General features: G+C 43.3%; 1 pseudogene; it reads right to left on the bottom strand.

Annotated features, from left to right (window-relative positions):
* Positions 1 to 362: 362 nt before the first annotated feature.
* LOC105075844 (sorting nexin-21 pseudogene) overlaps positions 363 to 25019 on the bottom strand; it is a 54962-nt pseudogene continuing 30305 nt past the window's right edge.

Raw genomic sequence — 25019 nt, 5'->3', positions numbered from 1 at the left:
AGAAATCATCTAGTTCAAGTAAAAAAATAGATAAGCAATTCTTTTAGTCTGTTCAGGCTGTTACAACAATAGCAGAGACTGGGTGGCTTATAAAAAACAGAGATTTACTTCTCACGGTTCTAGAAGCTGGAATCCAAGATCAGGATGCCAGCATGGTCAAGTGAGAGCCTCTTCTGGGCCACATACTTCTCATTGTAGCCTCACGTAGCTAGCATAAGGGGCTAGCTAGCTCTCTGAAGCCGTTTTTTTTAAAAAGGCATTCATCTCATTCATGAGTGTGCTTTATGAACTAATCATCTCCCAAAGGCTCCACTTCCTAATACCATTTGGGGGGACACAGACATTCAGATCACAGCAATAATTTAAATATTTTCAATAGAAGATGTGTAAAATAAATTATGCAAACCCTTAAATGGAACACTATACAGCTGATAAAAAGGAAGTGTGCCTTGATGTATTCTCAAGGCAAGGTGTTCACCATATTTTATTTTAAAAAGAAGTCATAAATGCACTGTATAATTCCACTTACATGCTGAAGTACAATATAATTGTTTGAATAAGCCCAGAAATGTTTGGAATGATAAAAGAAATTTGAACAGTGGTTTTCTCTAGACACAGGTTGGGGAGGTGGATAAGATAAGAGAAGAGAGGGGAAACTATACCATTTTGATTCATGAAATAATGGGCCATTTGATTTTTTTTTTTAAACAAGCATATATCACTTTCACAATAATTAAAAAGAAACTAAAAAACTTCACATAGTTCAGCTTTCTTTTCTTTTAAAAATTTAAGAAATTAATTTATTTTGAATTCAGCCTTGTTGAGGTATAACTGACAAATAAAATTCTAAGATATTTAAAGTGTACATTGCAGTGATTTGACAAATGTATCCATTGGGAAAGGATTCCCCCCATCCAGTTAATTTACACATCCATCTCCTCACATACTTATCTTTTTTGTGTGTGGGAACATCAAGTTTTACTCTCTCAGCAATTTTCAATTATATGATACAGTGTTATCAACTACAGTCACCATCTTTTACAGTAGATCTTCAGACCTTATTCATCTTATAGCTGAAAGCTTGTACCCTTGTACCAGCCTCTCCCTATTTCCTTCACCCGTGCCAACCACTTTTCTACTCTTTGTTCCTATGAGTTTGATTTTTTTTAAAAAAAGATATATGTAAATAGTATTGTGCAGTAGTTGTCCATCAATGGATGAATGGATAAAGAAGACATGGTATAAATAGCCAATGGAATACTATTCAGCCCTGAGAAAGAAAAACAACCTATCATTTGCAATAACCTGGATGAACCTGGAGGGCATTACGCTCAGTGAGATAAGCCAGATAGAAAAAGACAAGTACTGCATGGTGTCACTTATATGTGAAGTCACCTTTCCTCTTTCACAGAAGAAGAAACCAAAACTCAGAGAAATTCTGGTGGTAGAAGCTGGTAACTGAAAGACAACTTAGTAACCCTTGAGTCCACCCTCCTCATAGTGCAGATAAGGAAACTGCGGCACAGAGATGTGAGGTGAGTTATGGTTTCTAAGACTAAAGCCTGGGGAGAAATGCAGTTGGCTACGTTGGTGTTGGAAAAAAATGCAGCTACTCAGCACATGCTGAAAAATCGATTCCAACTGACTTGCTCATTTTGGGTGACATAAGTGTTGACTTCAGACAATTTGGTGGGCAGCATTTATTTTCCTATTTAATAGAATGTCAGGAAGAGTACCGTGGGCACCTCCTAAAAGGCTTGCAGGTGGTGGTCTTCAAAATACAACCCCCAATCCTCGAAGAGGATAAAAATGAATATTCTAGCTTAATGATAAATATAAGGTATATTCAGATATCAAAGCAGGGACAGTCATGAAAAAAATCTATGAATGTCAAAGACAGATACATATGTGTATCTACTTATATCTATTTATGTAAATATATAAAACACAATAAATCACATTTCAAAGCTAAAATGTATTAAACCAGAAAAAGCCAGACTTCAAAGAAATTTGCTCTTTGAATAAATTCACCAATGCTCTTTCAATAATTTACTTCTTCTCAAGTTACATTTTGCATGTGTCCCAGGGGAGGGACAATAATGCCTCTGAAATTTTAACGGGAGCAGAGAGAAATCCAAATGTACTGATACACTCTTGGTTAAGTGGTCATAGTAATGAAAGAACATAGTGACCATCTTTTGTTGCAGGAAGATTGTGTCTCTGATTACACAACGCAAACCGATCTTGTAGCTAAAACCCATCACTCTGGCATGGCTGAGCTGCTTCTGGTCTCGCTGGCTGTGCTATGCGTTTGTCTGTATTCCTCACACACAGAGAAGTGGAAAATTGAGACCACTCCCTGAATAGCTCAAGCCTCAAATGAACATTTGTCCAATAATCTGGATATTTTGATTGTAATAGAGTAATTCCCAATTTCCCCAATTCTTCGCCTCACTCTGCCCAGGCCGAACACAAAATATACCAAGTTTACGGAAGGGCTGTTATCAGAAGAAAGGAGTCTGAGAAGTTAATGTAGCTACAAGATGATTCTGCCCCAAGCCCCAAAGCAGCACCTGTATTAAATCATGGCTCAGGGGCGTGTTTGAGAGAAGAGCTGTGTCCACCCTCCTCTGGCTCTCCACGAAATCCTCCCGGAGGAGATGCTGGCATGCTCCCGGGGCAGGAAAATAGGAGCCCAAGTCAAGAAAACCACAACATCTGGAACGGGAGGAAAGACTTCACTGGAAAGAACTTGACAAACTCTGAAAACAAAGTTCTAGACTTGACTCATTTATTTTGGCTGCAAAGCCGAGCTCAATGCAAAGCTCAAAGAGGATTTGTCCGAGGCTCCTTTCAAAGAAACAGAAAGCCAACCCGCACGAAAATTAATGCATCGACTGCATAAACAGTCGAGATAGTTATCTGATACTGAGGGAATCGAGCCCCGCTCGGCCTTTTTGTTATTTATGGGATTATTATTGGAGGAAACAGAAGCAATTAGATATCCCCTTGCTCTCAGAGCAGGGGAAGGAAAAAAGGTGTCAAACATAGTTTTTCAATTTGGTCTCTTGATCATTTCGCCCTCGCTACATCTTAAAACCCTAATATACATACGCCCCCAGTGCCCCACGCGCTGGGCTCTCTCTCCGCTGTTCTTTTGACTGTTTCTCTTTTATCCTTTGAAAACTCCCTGGATTTTGCATGATGTATGGAAAGACTTGAAAATGTCTTAAGAATAGAAGTTGTAACTTTAAGAACAAAGTACATTATTGTATGTGAGTGCAAAAGGAATACGTATGTGTATGTGTACATTGTGGAAAACAGAGAGGAAAAGAACCCTAAGAAAATCACTTCTATTGTAGAAAACATTTGCCATTCTTTCGTCTGCCCAGCTTTTGAAGCCCCCGTTTTGGAGGGATTTCCCACAGTGTCTTTTCAGGAGTCAAACGATGATGTAGCAAAACCGTTCCGCCAGCAGACGCATGCGCCTGGTGAAGGGTTTGCATCCGGACCAAGTGACACACGAGCGGAGTCAGGAACTCATCCCGGTGTTAGGAGCGCAGCGTCTGTTCCCCAGCGCCCGCAGTGATGGGGCGCGCCGTCTGCCCGGTGCGGCCACGGCGCTGGGACCTCCCAGTAAGAAGGCAGGGGCAGCAGGGGCCCGACTCCGTGGACGCTGTGGGGTGACTTGGCTGTGGTTCTGTCTGCGAAGGGCTTGCTTCCCCTGTGTCTGCCTGTTTCCCTGACCTGTCCTGTAGATTTCCAGTGCTCCCGTGGGCGCCTCGATACCCTTTCAGTAAATTTTCCTGCTTAAGTGAGGCAAAGAAGGTTTCTGCCGTTGCAGGTTAGAACCCGGACAGGTACTCCCAGAATTCCTTTACTCGTAGATCGCCCCCGTCGCCCCCGCATATTTTCATGGATAGCGGTCTGGCCTTTCTTCTTGTAGCTGTTTTGCCAACTGAGGGGAGAGTTCTTGATAGCTGGTTTGGACAACAGCATGAGCGACGTATGTGGCCTGAGATGGGCAGGTTTATTTTTCGCTTTCCTCAGAGGTCCAGAGGCCTATTTGTCACTTTCCTTAGCTTCCGGCCCAGGTGACTGGGAATATAAAAATTTCCAGAGTAGGCACTGGGACACCTGACGCAGGTGATATTTTCCTCTAACAGTAATGGGAAGAGTTGTGATTTCATTTCTGAGTGTCTGCTGTTTACCAGGTCCTTTCCTGAGTGCTTTACAGAGGTTAGCCCATCTGTTCCTCGTAAAATTCCTATGTGGTAGAGACTCTTTCATTAAATCCTCACAGTATTCCCTGAGGTAGACATTGTTATTGCTCCCATTTCACAGATGAGCAAACTGAGGTTTACAAATATCAAGTAGCTTGTCTAAGTTCATAAGCGGGAGGGGGTGGCTCCAGAATTTGTACCCAGGTTGGTTGACTCCAGAAATCTCTCTTCAAATCACATCAACGTCTGTCCTCAGGTGGGGCTGTTGGAGCCATAGGTCATTTGTACACTGGCTTTTTTTGTACACTGTAAGAACAGGAGTGTTTACTGTAATCCTGCTCTGTGCAGGGTACTATTTTAAGGGTAACAGATAATGAAGAAATAGAAGGCATACTCCTTTAACTCAAAGCTCAATAACAGAAGTCACATGCCTTCAGAGACTGCACTGTGGTTTACACAGCATTTTAATATGAATCATCTCACTTAGTGTCATGAAATGACCAGAGAATAACAACAAAGAATAATGCCAAGAACTGCAAAAATAACTTGGGGCTTAGAGAAAAAAGTGAAGAGAGAGGAGGTGAGGTTAATAAGGGTGAGCTTCTAAGATAAATTTTTTTTTTTAGGAATTTCTTGAAGTTGATTCTAGTGCTTGATGGTGAACAGGTACAGAGAATTTCACTACTGAGTTATTTATGAATACAATGGTCAGCAGGCTGTGCTGAGTTTGGCGGGGTATGTTTTTAAATCTTGATGTGATTAGGGATGGACTTGGCATTTGTTGGTTTCTGTTAAGTGGAATCTTTTGCAAGGACTGGTTCAACAAGAGGGCTTACATGAAGAGTGGATGGGCTTAATAAAAACTCCATCAGAGCCACGAGGTACCATCACCCCTTAGATCTATAGAAGAGCCCTGAAGTGAGGTCTTATTACTGGCTGCTGGTGAGCCCACGATGGACACAGTTGTGCTGCCCTTGTCCTCAGTGGCCCTTACTTTGGGGAGAAAGAGACAAACATGAAAGAATTGTGTGTGTGGGGGGGGGAGCTACTCCTGCTGTTCTGACTCTGAGGCAGGCTTCATGGAGGAAGCGTGATAAGGAACACTTGCTGGTGCCTAGAGTAACAAAATCCCATCAGAAAGACACATATTCTAGCAAATTCAGGGTTTTCACATCAGTTACAACATGGGCCCCTTGCTTGTGTTGTAAACGGAATGTCAGACAGGTTGAAAATCACTGCCGGTGAGCTGAAAGCACCTGCAATTTTGAAAAGTATAATCCGACTGAAATTGGTTTGCATCAGAATAAAGGAATTTCTTGCTAAAACAAAGAATGGCAAAATGCTTGCTTTGTCCTTTCTCTTTTTCTTTTTTTTTTTTTTAACCTCTAAATTGCTTTCTTTCCCTCCAGACGATTAAACCTGAGTAACTGAGAACTATCAGGTGACTGCAAGTGTCACCAGTCTTCCCACCTTCTCCTTTTTCTTAATGAGTTTGCATTTTCTTCATAAAAATATTTGAAAGTCACATTTTCATTTCTTTAGACTCGAACCAAGATAAAAGGAGACCAGTGGTGCAGACAGTGAATCTAGGGAGGTGCTGGAGGGAACTGGCTTCAAAGGGCGGCCTCTGGAGGGTGACTCCCCATACTCTTCACCTTTGCCGCCAGTGGTTTCCTCCTCTGGTGAGAACGCAGCCAAGAAGCACAAAGCCGTTTGGAGGCTCCAAATCTGAGAATCTAGTTTTAATAGGCCACAAACTAAGACATTCTCAAGGGAAAACTTGATAATGACAAGGATTTTGTGGGTAACTTGCCATTTCCATGCAAATGAAATTCAGGGACATTGACTCGGGAGCCTTGGATGGGTCTGTGTGAAAGGGAGGTTGTGCTCAGGCGAACTCCTGGTCATGACTTTGCAGGGCAAGAATGACTCTCTCCCATCCACAGCTCCAACTCATGGCTACAGCCCTCCCTGCCCCACCCATGGTCAACCAGGAGGTGCTGCTCAATGAAAGGGAAACCATCACAGGAGAGGGAACTCGCCTTGTCTTCTTGGTCGTGGTGCAGTGGCTGTTTTTGACTTGGTGGTTGTCATATGTCCTTTGGCTTTCTCTGCAATGGCCGGAGGTCAGACATGGTGTTGGCAGCCAGATTTGTTCTTCCCGGGGCTCCCTCACTAAAGTAGGCAACGTTTAGTTCACAGGCAGACGAAGGCTCCACAAATCTCAACATCCAAAGGCGGGGTTCTCCAGGGAAGAAAGCGCTGCCCGTGACTCTGGCTTCAGAGCAGGGAAGGTGGGACACAGGGCGTCCAGATTTGAGATCTTTGGCGAGGTGCAGAAAAGAGTTGGTTTTTCTCTTTTCCTCTGGGAGTATGCGAGGTGCACCCTGCCGGATGGATCTAAGAGCTGGGTTCTGAAGCAGTGACTTTCCACGTCAGCCCCAGAGCCCCAGTGCCTGGGTGCCATCTGCTGCCCTGGGCTCTGCCCGTCCTTCAAGGATCAATTCCTATCACCCTACCACACTCTACAAGAGTCTTCTCCTTCTCTGAAATCACATGGCACTATTGTCTGAATCATGCAGATGACAACGGCCTTATGTGGCCATGTATGTCTCTCCAACCTCTCCAGCTCTTCAAAATCGAGGTAGTTCTCTGAGAAACAGCAAGATCCAGCCACGTGGTTACCAAAGTCCCATCACTCGTGACTTGCTATTCAGCCACTGCCCAAAGTGCCAAATACTTGATATTTTTATTTACACTAGCTTTATCATAGATTTTGTTATTGTTGTTGTTCGAATGTTCCTATTTTTATATTTTACATAGAGTAAAATGAACTCATTTTAAGTGTACTACTGGATGAATTTTCAATATTTGTATATACAACCTCTGGCCAAACCAAGATATGGAGCATTTAAAAATTTTTTTTAAAGGAAACATGGTATCTCTGCCAACAGTATCCTCAAAATCATAGTTTGATGTGCTAGTTAAACTTTTTCTAATACCCATCAAAATAAATAACTGTAAATTATAAACGCTTCTGTTTCATCTAAAAGCATCTTGTGTGGCACCAGCTATTACTATATCTTTCACTTATTCATCCATCTGAAATGCGTTGAGTACCTACAATGTGAGGGCGTTGCTCCAGGCACAATGTTGAGGGAAGATACAGCAACAAATAAAACAGAGCAAAATCCTTCTAACTGGGGAAAGAGACAATGAACATACTAAGTAAGTAAGTAAAGGTACAGAGGATGTCATTGGTGACAAGGCTTCTGGGCAGAATAAAGCAGGACAGGGGCCCAGGGACTGCTTGGTTTGGCTGGGTGGCCGTTTGGAAAATTAAATGGGGTCGTCAGACAAGGCGTAGTATTTGAGGAAAGATTTGAAGGCAGCGGGGCCAGAGCCATCATCGGAGATGAGATTTCTAGGTAGAGGAAACAGCAAGTGTGTAGACCCAGGGGCAGCGGAATGCTGGGATGTTTGAGAAGCAGGAAGAAGGCTGGTGGTCCCCTCTTGGTGTGGAGGGGCGTTGGAGTGGATAAAGGGGGGCTGGAGAGGATTGACACACATGGGTTCGGACTCTGCCTCGGCCACCCTCTTGAGTGTCTTCGGGCAAGCTGGTTAATCTTGAAATAATGCAGCGTCTTAAACTTAAGTGAGCCTGTTAATCCCCAACCCCTCATTTATCCCTTCCCCACCCTTCCTTCCTTGGTAACCATAGTTTGTTTTCTATGTCTGTGAGTGTGGTTTTGGTTTGTAAATAGAATTTGTATCATTTTTTTTTTCAGAGCCCACATATAAGTGATATCATATATTTGTCTTTCTTTGTTTGACTTACTTCACTCAATATGATAATCTCTAGGTCCGCCCAGGATTAACAGACACATATTACTATATATAAAATAGCACAGGGAACTATATTCAATTTCTTGTAAGAAAATATAATGGAAAAGAATCTGAAAAGAAAAAGTATATATATATGTATGTATATGTATAACTGAATCACTTTGCTGTACACCTAAACTAACATTGCAAATCAACTACATTTCAATAACAAATGCTTTTAAAAAATTTTTTTAATTTTAAAAATTTAAAAAAAAATTGGAGTGAGAAAAATTCCCTTCTATAGTTGTGTTCTATTTAGATTAGAGAAAATACATGGAAAGCAACTAGTTTAGTATCCACTACATGTTAGGGGCTTTATAGCTGTTATTGAACATAGTAGGCATGTTATAAATATGTAATGATTGACATGAAGACCACAATGCTTTGATCTTCAAAATTAACGTGCCTTCTATTCAAATTTCAATAATCAATGAACAATATGTATCATTTCAGAGCACGGTGCTACACAAATTTCGAGTGAAATATGACTCGATCTCTGGCCTTCAGGAGGGTCTAATCTAGTTGGGGAGATAAGACGGATAGATATTAAGATCATAGACAAATCATCCAGTTTTTCTTTTAGGTAAATGGAAGGATTTCATTTCTCTGCCCCTTTGAAGTTAAGTGTTCGTGTGACTGCTTTTGCCCATGAAACCTGCATGCTAGTGATACGTGTTAATTCCCAGGAAAAGCTTTAAGCACCAGCGCATTAGTTTGCCCCAAAACAGGTGTTGAGACGGAGTCTCTTATTAGTCCGGGTCGCAGGGCGATTACAATGAGCTCAGCCTCCCTACTGACCTACGCTGGAAATACAGAATGAGCAGGCAGGAAAGCGGTTGGGCCCAACCCCTGAGACTGGCAGGCATTTGTTACTGCTGTGTAAGGTCCCCTGTCCTGACTGAAACCACATGGAGAACAATCAGAGAACACAATTACGGGCTGATAGTCCTTCCTTATCATGGTGGGAACAACATAATAATGCAGTCAGGATAACATTCTAGGATGAGAACGTTGTAAAGAGGTATCATCACTGTGTTTAAAAAAGAGTTGAACAAATATCACATATATCATGGCTTTATAAAAAATATTTTTCAATTAACACAAATTTAATGAACTGCCATGTATGTCCGATGCTTGATCAACTAAAAATCTCGAGAAATTTTTCCAAAAATTATAAATTGACCTGAAAACACTTCCAGTGTGCTAAAATACCTCTTTCCCAGTTCTTGCTCTTCACTAATATTTTCTTTCATGGATTTTGTAAATTAGTATTTATATTTCAGTTGCTGTCCAAAAAGGTGCACAGCGGTCTAAGGCTAAAGACTTTGATATAAGAAGGCTAAAAACTATGACCGGAAGAGAATTAAGAGACATGCTGTGTATCCCTAAAGGAAAAAAGTTTTGAGGTGTGTCAGTCTAAAATGGAAAATATGTTTGCTTTTATAACTTTGCATCAGCCAAGTTCAGGATCCAAGTGTCATACTTCCCCTAAATAAACAGAATATAAACAGACCCATGGACCATTGGTTCACAGTGTCTGAGAACTCACTTGCTCCTCAATTACTCAGCCTCTATCAGTAATTTTGATTCCTTCTATCACTCATCTTAGATGCCTTTCTTTCCTGGAGTCATTCTATTATCACAGGCTTTGGAAGAGGGATGTAATGTCAGCAATGACCAGGGATTAAACGAAGTCCCTCTAAAGAATTTTCATTTTATGGCATTCATACCAAACCAGGACACAAGGGTTTTGTTTTCTCGTGGTGACTTTATTTTTTCGGAATAAAATTGCTCAGATCTGTGCTTCACTAAATACAATGCAGAGCTCCAAAAAGGGGGGCAAAACCCACTTTGCAAAGACTAAATAATGCTAAGGAATTTATTTTCAACTTTTCAAAGAAATGCATAATTCTCTTTAGAAGCTAAACACGATTTAAGTGTAAAGTTTTTGTAGAATATACTTTAAATTTAGAACACTGAAGCTAGTCTAAACATGGTACCAAATTGTTCGAAGAGTCCACATCTTTCAGTTTACTCCCCTCAAACCCTCAATAAGGTTTCTAATTTTGGTTGGATTTAGTCAAGGAAGTGTTCACCTTGTCCTTTTCTCAGATGGTCTTTTTTGTTTTTCTTTTTTTTTTTCCCCACTGAATTACCAGTAGGTTGCTGGTACAAACATACATTTCTGTTCTTCACTCTCATTCTGACAGTCTTTTTCGCGTTCTCTTTATCTTGTCTCTTTTCACACTGGCCCCATCGGCCACTTTTATCTGTTGAAGCTCCGAGCCCAAAAGTTGTTGATTCCAAGGATGAGATGTGGCCTGACTACAGGACTTTTAATGCCCACTAGTGGAGAAGGGATCAGTGATGAGGTGCCCCACCTCGGCAAGGGCAAGGGAAAGCGGGAGGGGGCACGTGGGGTGGGTGAATGGGCTCTGGGAAGTGTGGGTTTTGGGGGGTTTTTTTGACTGAAGTATAGTCAGTTTACAATGTTGTGTCAATTTCTGGTGTACAGCACAATGTTTCAGTCATACATATGCACACATGTATTTATTTTCATTATAGATTACTATAAGATATTGAATATAGTTCCCTGTGTTATAGAGAAGAAACTTGTTGTTTATCTATTTTATATATAACAGTTAGTATCTGCATTCTTTGATCTCCATCCTGGCCCTACACAGAGACAGTCTTGTGCAGGAAGCAGTCCTGCTGCCTGTTTCCCCAAGGCTCTGCTCTCTCCTTTCTGTGCAGACAGAGGTGGCCCTGCCATTCCCTGCAAAAGGAGGCTGCTGCTGTTTCAACCTGTGTTCTTCCCAGATTCCTTTGCTTCTGTCTACCCACTGGCTCCCATTTTATCCCTGACAGTTCAGATCCCTCCACCAGGCCCCTTGCTTCTCATATCCCACGCTGGCCACAGCCTTGCTGAGCCCCCAGCTCAGGGTTGGGAAGTGTAGCCCCTGCCTCTCTGTGCCAACCTTTCTAAGCCTCTTTCTGGTGTTGGGAACACGCCTTCTTTAGGTACACTGTCTCTAGTAACCACACTCGGGGATGGATGAGGGAGGCCAGGTGATCCACACTGAAGTATAAATGGAATTTTGAGACTCCTTAGGAGACGCGCGTCATTCTGGTGCAGGAGGCAGAGCTCAGAGGAGGTAGTGGGCAGCCTGAAGTTCTCGGCGGCGGTGTGGGCTTTGGACTTACCCAGATCTGATCTTATTCACTGTAACCATCACCTTCTGCCCTCCTTTCTTCTCTCTGGACCAGCAAGGAATCTTCTCGTGAAGTTCCTTTGTTCACTCACAGTAATGATTTCCAAGTAGCTGGGGAGGAGGAGGAAAAGGAACAAATTAGCAAACAAATTTCAGAATCTCCTGAAAACGTCCCCCAAGCTGATGAAAAGATGACCTGGAACATGAATGAAATCTACTTGTTCCGAAAATCATGACTGCATCTGTCATCTTTAATTTTAATATTTAAATTGCTTTGTACACACTTCATGCTTTTTTTTTTTTGGTAGCAAAATTGTTGCTAAACCAGGGACTGGCTTTGCTATGAAACTATGAAACACTATGAAAGGACAGTGTAAAGTACTCTTTGGGCGGCCTGTTTAACCACGTGTAGGGCCTAGGTTAACTAAAGTTGGGGAAAATGGAAATGTTGACATTTCTTTAAACAATAAAAATTACAAGTGATTGCCAAAGTGCCACGAGCTGACATTTACAGAGATTGTTCACCGATTATATATATGAAATATCACAAATAATTAGCTCGTGGCAATTACCTGCCTCTCGTTAGTCTGCTTTTAGAATATTTTTAAAGCTTAGGTTACTAAAATTTCAAATAATCCTGGGCTGTGCTGTCATGGGTCTTTGTCCAAATGAGTCGTGGTCTCTTGTAAACAGTCCTATGATCTGATTTCCATTGGGACAGGAGTTGTAAAAGGCCAGGGATTTTCGATGGATTTACACATATACTGTTTCAGTTAAGTTACCAAGGTTGACTTAACAGCACTTTTCCTCGGAATCTTAAATACACTTGCCACCCAGCCTCTTTCTACCATATTCAAGGGACTGGGTGATGAGATTAAAAGGGGCTCGAGCTGGGGGTGGAGGAGGAGCCTGCCCCCGTGAAATTTCCAGCTTGGATTCCTTCTGCCATCGGTCTCAGTTAACTAGCTTGGTGGCATTTGTTGCTGGAAAGTTGACTCTTAAAGATATGTCACCATGGAAGCAGGTGCTGGAGCATTTTTCTTTCGGAAAACTTCATTCTGCTGGTACCATTTTGCAAGGAAGAGATACTTGGGAAGAAAGCCGGTAACTGGAACTCAGTTGTCCATGAAGGCATTGAAGCAGGGCGGCCAAGATCCTCCAATCTGATTTCTCCCCACTTCCCGAACGCAAAAACGAGATGGGCTGGCTTTCTTAAGATCTGCTCAGCTCCTGGAATCTTTACAAACAAATATTAATGGTACTCCATTACTGGCTACATTTTCAATGAAGTTTAAATAGTCTGAGTTATGATGATTAGCGAGAAATGCACAGATAATAAAGGGAAATGAGATTCATATTTAATCCCCAACTCAAAACGATGGTTTGATTTTCTCATTCACTTGGCAAACAATTTCGTTTCTAAATGTTATTTCAGCCACAGATATCATTTCTTTAACACAGCAGAAAGGAGGAGATTAAAATACGAGATGGAGGCAGCACTTACTTTGGACTGATTAATAGGCTCAGGCTGGTCCCCTGCCTCCATGCTTAAAAGCATCAAGACATGCTTTGCTCTCCCGGCTGATATAGATTGATACTTACTGGGTGCCAGGAAAACCTCTTTGATTAGTCATACTAAACCGCCACTTAAGTGGTGTGCATGCCACGAAGCTACACTCTCCTTAATCAAGTCATAAATTTGGGGACTTTCAGAAGCAGCATCCTTTTCTCTAAGGAGGCAGGTGGGGGTAGGTTCACTGGGAGTTCTCTTAGCCTTAACCTGCCAATCTCTCCCCAATCCATCGGCCGTAAGGGCCAAATCACCAACCAACTGGAATAAAAAAACTACGGAATGTCAACCATTGACCTGATAAGGCCAATGACTCAGGCTAAATAAACCACCTTTGCACTGACAGCCAAAAGGGAGGTGAAGGGTTGGGCAGAGGGGGCTTCTACATTTATTGTTAAGTTTTACATAAGTTTTGCTGACATCACAGACACAGGGACCATTACTTACTGCTTCAAGTCAGAAAGTTTGACGATGCTTTTCTAGAAATACAAAATGGTAGGAGTGCTCTGAGGATGAATTCCTATCTTAAGGAACTTCTAAATAATCTCATTCATATTTACTGAGGCAGGCTTTTCTAAGGACTCTAGGAACAAAATGCCTTTCCAGTTGGCTTCTAATCTGCAAAGTAAAACAAGCGAGTGAATTGGCTTTTCCAATCTCCCCACCACCCCCTCTCCTGTTCCTCTCCATGAATTGTTCCCATCAAGGGTATCTTTTCCTCCCATTTGGCATCTTGGAGAATAAAACATCAGCTCTGAGTAATTGTGACATGCAGCTAGAGCTTTGAACTCACTATGAGTATGGGAAACTCGGAGAACTGTAAAGTATTCCTCAACCCCACAGTTGAAAAGGACAACATTCTTTAAAACTCTGCATGAAATTCAATCTAATTCTTTCTTTCTCAGATTACAGGATCCTTGGTGTAAAATATTATTTTTTTTTTAAAGCAAAAGTGCGAAGTTAATCTATCAGGGCGCACCTCCAGGTGAGATTTATTAACGAAAAATCGTGTGCTCGCCCTGCATATGTGGGCCATACTCATCTTATTATCCAGTTGAAAAATTCCCAGCATTGGTGACGCCTGAAAATAAGAGCGGGCAAACCTATAGAATATGACACTTATGCTAATCTGTGCCCTGCTGTGGGAAGACATACACAAGGATTCCATTACCACATTCATTAGGCTGCTGCACACTCCATCCTGAATAGGGATTACCAACCACAATAGACCGAAAGCAGTTGGTGGAGCCCACTTAGCCAAATCGCTCTGACACTGGCCAAATACGTCAGCACCGAGAAGAGCATCAGCTCAGACTGTGTGGAGGCTGTTACTGGCTGAGAGTTTGTCCTTCCCAGAGGCAGTCACATCAGTCAGCTCCTGGCATATGCTGTTTCAGCTCAGATGCTGAAAGCTGGGACCCGTGTGATATTTATGATCAGAATCTAGAAGGGTTGTTTGAAACATACAACCCAGCTCTGTCCATGGACCTGTTGTGTGGTGCCTCTGACCCTCTCCATCCACACTTCTTTCCCGATTACGCTCAGAGGGTGAATTGTATGGTGATAGAACTGAGTAGCTAGAAAAGAAATTAGAATCAGATGGAAATGTCGAGTTCAGCACTCAGTTTGCCCCAGTCCCCTCTCTCTGGTTTTCGGGGCTACCACCCATCAATCCAATCTTTCTGCAGTGGTAGAAATAGTGGCCACTGGTGAGCTAAAAATACGTTAAGTATTGTCGTAAATGATAAAGAAAGGAAGACAAGTTACTGCTTGGGAGATGTTATGGCTGTGCAAGCAGAGGAAAAAGATTTAAACCGCATCCATGTACATCGTCGAGAAGATAGTAATAAAAACCTTCTGTGTGAAACCAGTTCTCAGCCTTGGGTTAAAACTTCCGTTGGGGCTTTTCTTTCTCAGTTTAGGAGTTGAACAGGAAGATGTTAAGAGTAGCTGTACCCAACGCCTTGATTTATATCACTGATGTGTTTCTGAAAAGCTGCAGAGAAATCAGATTTTGTTTTTGCCAAGAGAATCTCATACAGGCTTCAGGGAGCTTCTTTTGGCCAAAGTCACTCTGCGCTGAATCCCTACCTGTGTGTCACCTGAGGGAAAGCATCTTCCGCTCGAAACACAAATAATCACTGCTGAGTTTATTATCCACCTGGCGTGTTCCAAGTTTCCCTCCCTGGGCTTTCTGCAGTGGAGTCTACCAGAAGGATGCAATAGGACTGGGGCAGGGTGGGGAGAGGGGGAGGGTGGTGCTTGAAAAGAGAACCGTTGAGCTGAGACGGCCGTAGCTTTTTACCCCCTCTCTTGAGAAAGGGGAAATATTAGAGGATGGAAAGCCTCATTTTTCTTTGCCTGCTTAGGGTTACGTCATGTGTTTTGGAAAGGCATAACTAACCTCTTGAGTTTTCTAAACACAAACCCCATCAGTACCGGCTTATGATGCCCATGAATCCAGGGGAGGAAATATGGAGGGCACCCAGGCGCCCTGCCTACTTCCACAGCAGAGCAAGGGCATCGCTGAGAAACCGGGGCCGCAGCAGTGCTCTCGCCGCCGCTCCTGTCTCGGGAACTCTGTCCTGCACTTGGTCCTGCAAGCAGCCCTCTGACAGAACCAGACTCACGTGGACAGTGGAAGAGACGGTTCTGGGGTTTTCCTCTTCCATGGGATGCAGCTCCATCAGCCTGCTTTTCTGGACCATCCGCTCCACGGCGTCCTACCCTGTATCTCCCGGCTCCCTGAGATACCAGGACGCATCAGACAGGTCGAAGGCGGCTGTTTTCTTGCCAGGGGAACATGCCCCTTTGCACCGCGATTGTAATACAATCTTTCCTCTCTGGGGCTGCGAACGCTACAGTGCAAAACCATGCTTGAAAACCTCTTTTATCATTCATCGTCTCCAGACTGAAATCATTTTTGACAACCTCTGCAGAAAACAAGCAGCTTTCTGGCTACTGGCGAGTCGATTAAAGGGAGGAAACACATGTTCGCTGTCAGACGAAGCCCCTGGAGAAAGCACTGACAACCTTTTAACCCGCTTTCCCAGGGAAAGGGCCCAAATGTTTCTCTGGAACAAAATCACCACGTTGTCTTAAGCATCTTTTCATTTCATGTATCTTTTTATCTCTTCCTAAGTCGGGACATGTAAGAATAATGATCCTCAGCATGCCCATTTTTATTTTGGATGTTAACAGGTCTGCTTTATACCCTCCTCGGGAAGACAGGGGAATGAGTATCATTAATGAAAGTCTTTTCTGAACTCACCCCCTCTTCATTTTTTTTTTTTTCCATCTGACCGCAGTTTAAATACCAGCACACTGACAAGTTCACTTACCTCATAGAGGGACTCCTCAAAGCCAACCAAGATGCTGCAGGAGTGAAATTTTCTGAACAGGAGTAAGGCCTGACCAGCCAACATCATTAACAAACTGAGAATAAGACTGGGCCGTGGAAATGTCTCAACATCCCGACCCAGAGACACCCATCCATTACTTCTGCATATGTTGTCCCGCAGAGTCATTTCCAGGGGACGGAGTGAGGAGCAGCCAGCGCGAGTGATGGAAGGTTCCATACAAAACTGAGCACAAGTGCAAGGTATGTGGGTATGCTTCTTAAAAAAAGGAAGAAAGGAAGAAAGAAAGTAAGAAGGAAGGAAGGAAGGAAAGGAAGGAAGGAAGGAAGGAAGGAAGGAAGGAAGAAAGAAAGAGGTAATAGCTGTTTTTAAATGCCAGTCCTGTAATCATCACAATTAGAAAAGTCCCCAGTTCTCAGTTCCTTAACCTATAACCTTAGTATTTTTTTTTTTAACCTCAGTATCACTGGTCTGGGTGGTTTGGTCTATTATGAGAAAATGATCCACCTCACCCCCTCCCTCCCCAAAGTTGCATATTTGCTTTTACAGCCAAAAAGCGGGGGAGGAGGTGAGGATTTTGCAGGGGGGACAAGATTTAAAGTCGCTGCCTGGGAGGCTGGCTGGGAGAGGAGGCCACGTGGGGATGCTGGGCGCAGGGAGGAGGAGCGCCCTCACCCACGTGAACTGATGCAGGGGCCTCCTCTCTGCCTCATTCTACCAGCCCTCTTTGTTTTCTTCTTGTTATTCATTGCTTTTAAATTGATTTGCGTTTATTTACTCATTTCTAAAACTGAGGTGAAATTTGAGCAACATAAAACTGACATTTTAGAGCGAAGAATTTAATGATTCTCAGTACAATTCATAATGCTGGGTAACCATCACCTTTATCTAGTTCTAAAACATTTTCATCACCTCCCCAAATAAAACTTTGTATCCATTACGCAGTTAATCCCTGTCTCCCCCTCCCTCAGCCCCGTGCAACCACCAATCCACTTTCCATTTCTATGAATTTACCTATTCTGGATATTTCCTACAAATAGAATCATACATACATAACGATTCGTGTCTGGCTTCTTCCACTCACGACGATATTTCTGAGGTTCTTTCACACTGTAGCTTGCAGAAGTATTTCATCTTTCTTATACCTGAATTAATATTCTGACTTATGTTTATAGCATAATTTGCTCATTTAGGTTGCCCATTGTGAATGCTGTTGCTATGGACCTTCACATATAAGTATTTGTTGGAGAGCAAATGGAAAATAAATTTTTTTTTTCAATTCTTTTGGGGATATACCAAGGATTAAAATTGCTAGATCATATGGTAATTCTATGTTTCACTTCTTGAGGAACTGCCGAACGGTTTTCTCTGGTGGTTGAACCATTTTATATTCCCACCAGCAATGCATGATTTCCTGGAGGGCAGGAAGTGGTGTCTCGCTGTGATTTCGATTTACATTTTCCTCATGACCAACGATGGTGAGCATCTTTCCACGTGCTTGCTGGCCACTCGTATATTTTCTTTGGAGAAATGTCTATTCAAGTGCTTTGCCCATTTATGAATAGTTTGTCTTTCTGTTGTTGTGTTATTGTTGAGTTGTAAGAGTTATTTATATATTCTGGATACTAGGATGCTTATCAGATACATGATTTGTATATATTTTCTTCTGTATTGTAGATTTTGTTTTTTTACTTTCTTGATAATGTCCTATATAACGAGGTATATTGTAATATAGATCACACCAAGGCCTGTAAATCAGTGACATGCATACGCCTCTGGGCTCTGGGTCTCCACTTACCTTTGCATGAACAGACTTGAAGGGAGTCTTGGCTTTATTTCTGCCAGGTCATTTGTGTCTCCAGAATTTACATAGTCCTCCACCTAGAAAGGTACTGAGGGCCAACATTTCATCTCTCATATGTTGATAATGACTGAAATTACTCAAAAAGGGTAAAGCCTCTTGCATACTAAAAAAAAAAAAAAATCGGTTTTGAAATAAAGGCTTAAAACACTACCTGAGAGAAGCAGCATGTTGCTTTGAGAGAAAAACAGAATAAAATTGATCACCACATTCCAAGCGTATTCCAAGAGGAAAGAGCATTACGTTATCCAATCCCTAGTTTCACCCGAGGAAATGGGGCTCAGAAAACTGAGTACTCCGTGCCCTCCAGAGCTGTGTTAGCTGGTGGACAAACTATGTTTTCAACGAGAGACAGATCAAAGAGAAAGATGTGCATTCAGAGGGTGCACCCAAGAACTCAGATCCCGACCGGCTGTTCAAATCGCTGCAGTGAGACGGCTGACTGAATGAAACCTTAGCAGAGGTTGGCCTGGGAAGCACTGTGTGCGCTGAAGGGGAGACGGCCCACTTCGAGCACAGGGCCAGTGCACTGGAGGACTCAGATCCAGTTTCCAAACTCGGTGATGCTTCTCTGGGTTCTTTTCAGAACAACCACCTAGCAAGTGAAGTTGGATAAAAATGGCAGAGGTTGGAAGGGAGGTGGGGAAGATCTTTCTGAGGGCAGGTTTGGACTTTTGGTGAGCTTACTTTGTTCCCCTTAGCTTTCTGAAAAAGAAGATATCATTTCTATGATAATATAACAAAGGCTATTTGTTAAGTGTTTACTATATGCTTAAAGATCTGCTTGGTCCCTTGTAACTACCATAAAAATTATGATGGTACCTTAATCCCCATTCTACACATGAGGCAACTAAGGTCCAAGAAAGCACGGCTGATAAGGGGTAAAGCCATTTTTCAGACTAACATAAATAATGCTACACTGGCATTGTAGAAAAACTAGCAAGTGGAGAAAAAGCATAAAGATAGAAATAAAAGTCAACCATAATCCCACCATCCATAAAAAAACCCACATTATCTCTTTGACCAGAGTGTGCTTGCATTGAGACCCAAAATGTCTAAGTAGAAGCTGAGCTCTGTGTGTGACAGTCTCATTGCCATGCCTGGGGGTCGGTGCTGTTTTGTTCCTTCCTTTCTGTTCTCAGTTGTTCTTGTTCCTCCTGCCTTTCCTACCCCTCACTCCCACTCTTTAAAGTGGAAGCTGAAAGGAGGGTTCCCAGTGGGTGGCCGGAAAGGCGCGGCATTTCTTGCCTTCAACTCTGTACTCCAGGGTGCTTCCGAAATCTCCCCCACCCTTGCAATGGCCAGTCCCCGAGCTCCCTGGCCCTGCTTGGGCTGTCGGTGCATGACGTGTAGGCTGCACGGGTGGACTGACAGGGCTGTGCATTCATGTTTACAAGCAACAGACGGTGCAAGTCAACACAGCCAAACCATCTTTCATCCCTAGCACATATAATTGATTCTTCTCTACTTGAAACAGTCACAACAGTCCTTGTTGTCATGCTCATGTGTCTCATCTTTCATTTTAAAATAGGAACCAGCTTGCCTGGTAAGAACCCAGCAATTCTCTTTCTTTCATCCCTCTCCCTCCCTCCCAGTTGAAGGCCATCCCTTCTTCACAGGGATCTTTTTGAGTCTTTGGCACTTTTCCAACGTGAGGATCTCCACTCAGTCCCCAGGCGGTAGGCTTCTACAGCAAAGCAAAGGGTGAGTCGTGGGCCCTGGCACTGAAGCCCATCACAGCCACCAGAACTGGGAGCTGGAGGCATGTTTCTGTGATTCCTTCTCGTTGACTGTCACGGCGTTGACAGCCGGATGTGCCATCTGGGAGATTTCTTCATCAGCAGAAATGCCACAGGCTCTGCCCTTTCATCCTCTTGTCCTTGGTGGCTCAAAGAGAGCCAGAGCGGGTGGGGGAGGGCGGAGAAGTTCTGCGTCTGGGAGCAGGAGTGGAACAGTTGCTCTCCAGCTCCTTTGGGGAGTAAAAGGTCATGGGTGGAGACCCAGAAAAGGCAGCTGCCCCAGATCTTTATATGCAACTGGAAGTGACAGACATCTGGAATTCTGGGCTGGGCACCAGTGTCAAAAACGTCAAAAAGAGATTTCCCGTGTGATGGGTAAGCAAACAGGAGGAGGCCCTAAGGAATGGGTTTATCTGCTTGGGAAGGCTTCTCGGTGGTGGGGCGGGGGGAGAGCACATTAGGAGCAGAGCCCCAGCATCCTCACCACTAACTGGCTTTGTGGCCTTAAACAAACACTGAGCATTTCTGGCTTTCAGCTTTGTTCCCACCTGTGAGCGGTTTGTAGCATTCCAGGGAGTCCTTGGGGGACGGAGGAAAGGAAGTGAGGAGACGGAGGGCTCTCGATCCTCCAATCCTATCATCTGCAACGATTTTATGTATAAATTCTAGGCCCTGGGTGAATAAGAGAGAGAAAGTCTGTAACTTCAAGGAGTTTAAGTTAACATCTTAGTGGGATGTAAATGAACAGAGAAAACAAATGTCAGTGTAATGTCAGGAAGTAGTAAGCAATAAGCAGAAAGAGAGAACTGTTTCTAAGGCTGACTGCCCCTAAGAGCTGGAAGTTTGGAGCCATCTCTGGGGTGTGTAGAGCTCAGAGCAGACCGTGTTACGTGTCCCCTATTCCCACACTTACCATGCAGCAGACATTTTTATAAATCAAAGACAGGCTTGAGAGCAAACCTGAAGCATATATCACACAAGATGAGCACATAGGACTAGAAGAGTGGACCTGATCCATCTGCCTTCCTTGGGGACCACAGAAAGTGGAGACCAGTGATTTCAGGCTGAAGGTGCATAGCTTCACATGTCAGCAGGCAGGTGGCTTTCCCCTTTGCTAAGGACTGTCTTTCTGAGCCACTGCCTTATATGCAATACCCAATGCTTGGAGCCTGAGGCAACTGCCCACATTCCATGACTGTTTATCGTTGGGGTTAGTTTGACAAGTTTTGATAGCTCAGGTCAAATCCACACATTTGAGTAGAAAGAACCATGTGTATTATTATCAGGAGGCAAAGTAAGTTGAAGTTTGGAAGTGCCTTTAATTCATCTCTTCCAGTCTTCAGTTTTCAGCTGAAGACTGCGAAGGGCTCAGAAGTTGGAGGAACAGAGTCACGATCGCACAGTCTCTTGACTGTGTCGGAGCTGAGTGACTCCAGGCCCAGGCTGCCGAGATGATCAACACCACTCAGTCATGGTCCTGGCTGTTGGCACAAATACAATCAAAGTGTTTTCCTAGGTGACTGATCTGCTAAATTATCCAACAAGAAACAGCAGCTATTTACCCAGGCTTGCATCTCCAATTCTCTCCTAATTTAATTCTCTTCTGGTTATTCTCTTCCGGGCTATTTGTTCCTCTTTACGATAGAATCTAAATTATACATTCAGTCCGTCCCAGCTCATGAGTAGAACAAGGATCTGAGGCATCGAAGAATAACACGGCACTCACCTGGTACAACTGGACTATAAAGATTTTCCATTTAAATGATGCAGAAAGTTAAAAAAAAAAAAGGCTTCTGGATGAATCAGACACCGCCGACAGTCGTGATTTCCACTTCCTCAGTTTATGGAGTTGAACCCTTTAAACATGCAAAACAAGCCCTACTGAGGTCATCGGCGCTTGGAAGGCTCCCAGTTTTCTCTCTAACTGAAAAGAAGGGCTACGGATCTGCGGGAGGAAGCAAAGGCCTATTGGACGGGATTACATGGACTACTGACTTTAAACTCAGAAAACAATCCAGTATGTGTAGATGATGCTTTACGGTTTAGAAAACACTTCCACATGTCTCTTCAGTCCTCAGAGTAGCCTGAGAATGTGCCGAGGGCTACCAGTGGCCCACAGAAGTGCCCCGAACGTTTATCAGAGACACAAGGGGCACACAGGAGAGGCCAAAGCCTAGAATGGCAAGATTTTCACTTTTGGAAGAGATCTCAGAAATTGTTTAGTTAAATAACCCCCAATTTCCACAGCACCAGTAACTGTTTGAGACTATCTCTGAGAACTGGGGATATCTAGTCTGTACAGGGGCCCCACAAAGCAATTCATTCCATTAAAAAAAAGTTTTTCAAGCTCTTAGATTTGAAAAAATTTGAGCTCAAATCAGTCTCTTGTGTCTTTTGGCTCATCGGTCCTGACTCGGGCATCAGGTGTTATGCTGGGTAGTGATACCAGCTACCTTGGAGGCAGGGCCGAGTGTGGAATACAGTATTTCAATCCCCATGAACCGTCTCATGATGAATATTATCTTCCCTTAAAAAAATTAAACAGATGATCAGAGAGATTCAATTAAGTGTGAAAAGGCACATAATTAGGCGCAAAACTAGCATTTGAACCCAGGTCTGTCTTGCTCTACCAGAACACACTGTTCAAGGGAAGTCTCTAAGCCTTTTGTACAGGATTGCTCCCCAATATCTGAAGACGATTTGGGAAATCCTGTCAACATCTCTATCTCAAGTTGGATAGAGTACCCCTTTGTTTGGGGCACTCTTTTCGGGTGGGGAATCAGGAAAACGCACACACGCACCTAGCTATAAAGCAGAAACAGACTCACAGACATAGAAAACAAACTTACAGTCACCAAAAAGGAAAGGGCAGAGAGGGATAGATTAGGAGTTTGGGATTAGCAGATACAAACTACAACATAGAGAAAAGATAAACAACAAGGTCCTACTGTACAGCACAGAGAACCATATTCAATAGCTTGTAATAATCTATAATGAAAAAGAATATATATATATATAACTTAATCACTATGCTATACACCAGAAACTAACACAACATTGTAAATCAACTATACTTCAAATAAAAAAATAAAAATAAATACATACATCTTTGCTCAGGTTTGTGTATTCCAACTTAAGAACCCATGACTATTCCTCCAAGCATTCTTTAGCAATGTGAGTTTTTGCTCACTCATTGTTGTCACGGTCATGGTACTCTGGAGCTGTCCTAGTTTGTCAATGTTCCTCATTGTATGTGGTGCCCAGAATGGAGCACACTGCTCCAGGATACCAGTGCAGCCCACCGGATGGGAAGGAATTCCAACGCAGCACCACCCCTGCTCTGTTCAGCACCCTCTACTCCATGAACTCACCAAAACTCAACGACGTGAGCAAGGTCACCTGTAATTCATGGTTCCCTGTAAGATTCACATCTTTTGATTCCAGCTCCCGGGCTTTTTCGTCTCGTAAGATGAAGTTCACACCTGGGTAATAAGGCTCCTTCTCAAGTCATATCCAAAGCTGTGTAGAAAACTCCTTCGGACACAATAGGAATTGTTTTGCTTTATATTACTCCCTGTTATTGCCAGAGACAGATGCCTGTAGTAAACAAGCCCCCACGGAATCTCTGCCCAGGAAGGATGTCTGCCAGGTAAGGGAGCATGTTTTACTCAGCCTGGACACCTCCGTTCCTCCAGGAAAGTCCCTGGAGGTTCTCTGTTCTTTTCACACCACACAGAAGGATAGCCTGAAAAAGACAGCAGCACGACCTCTCCACATACATTCTGGGTTTTTTTTTGCTTGCCATAAAATGAACCCCCAATTCTGCAATAAATTCTGAGGGCTGGGATTCTACCTCTAATGGCCAAATTTTCTTGGGTTGGCTGGTGCCCCACCTTTAGAAGGACCCTGCTGAGATGGTTTTGCTCACCTCTGTGCTTCTTAACCGGATAGGGGAGAAGAAAGGGGAAAAGCAAGGAGACGGCGGCCGTGTTTACTAGACAGATGGCACGATGCTGCTGGGGCTCCTTCAGGAACTCAGTGACGTCATTGCCTCGTCCTTGAAACGTTCTTTGCTTGGTTTTCCCTCATCTCTTCTCACGTTCTGTTGTTAGTTTCTCCCGTTATCCTGTCTGCCCGCTTTTAATGTTGGAGTGGCCCAGGCTTTCGTTCTTGGCCCGCTCCTCTCTCTGTATTCACTCCTTGGCAGATTTCTTCTAGTTTCATGGCTTTAAACACTACGTATGTGTGGGCGACTTCCCCCCCAAATTATAACTTAAGTCCAGACCTGTCTCTTACACTCCAGATATATATACTATATATATTGATATATATTATTAATTCCACTGGGATGTCCCATAGACGTCTCAAACTCAGCATGTTCAAAACTGATTCCTGATCTTACCCTAAAACACACACCACGTGTAGCCTTCTCCATCTCAGCCGGTCTTCCAGTTGCTCGGGTCAAAAAACCTTGAAGTCATTTTTTTACTTCTCTCTCCAAGCCAACATGAAATCCGTGAGCAAATCCTGTCCATTCTATCTTCAGGATATACCCAGAATCTGACCCCTCCCCGCCATCTGTTCCACATTACCTTTATTCCTTGCCTGGAACAGTTCAATACACACCTGACCAATTGCCTTGCTCCTACCTGGGTCTCCCTAGGCTACTCTTAATACAGCCGCCAGCATCATCTTCTTGAAACGTTAAATCAGGTCACGTCACTTCCGCTCAAAACTCCACACCAGCTCCCTATTTTGTTCAGAGTCAAAGTCAAAGTCCTTACGCTGATTTATGTGATTGTCCCAAATTGCCTATAAGCTTCCTATTTAATTCCTTTTCTCTCACTCATTCTCCTCCAGGCACACTTACCTCTTAACTCCCTCAGCACCTTCAAGTAGTTGCTCAAATGTCACCTTGTCACTGAAGCCAACCACTCCTCCGACCAGGGCACACACATCCTGCACTTCTGATCCCCTGCTCGACTCTGCTGTCTTTTCTCTTTGGTTTCCAATAAGCCTGACACTTGCTTAGCTGTTATGCTTATTGCTTGTTCTCTTTCTCCACTTGCATGCAGACTCCACAAGGGCAGGGATGTTTATCTGATTAGTTCATTTACGTATCTTGGCAATGAGAGCAGAACTTGGTCCAGAGGAGACAATCACTAAATAC

The sequence above is a fragment of the Camelus bactrianus genome, chromosome 15, assembly GCF_048773025.1.
Source record: "Camelus bactrianus isolate YW-2024 breed Bactrian camel chromosome 15, ASM4877302v1, whole genome shotgun sequence".
Classification (NCBI taxonomy): domain Eukaryota; kingdom Metazoa; phylum Chordata; class Mammalia; order Artiodactyla; family Camelidae; genus Camelus; species Camelus bactrianus.
This window is presented reverse-complemented; position numbering and strand designations above follow the sequence as displayed.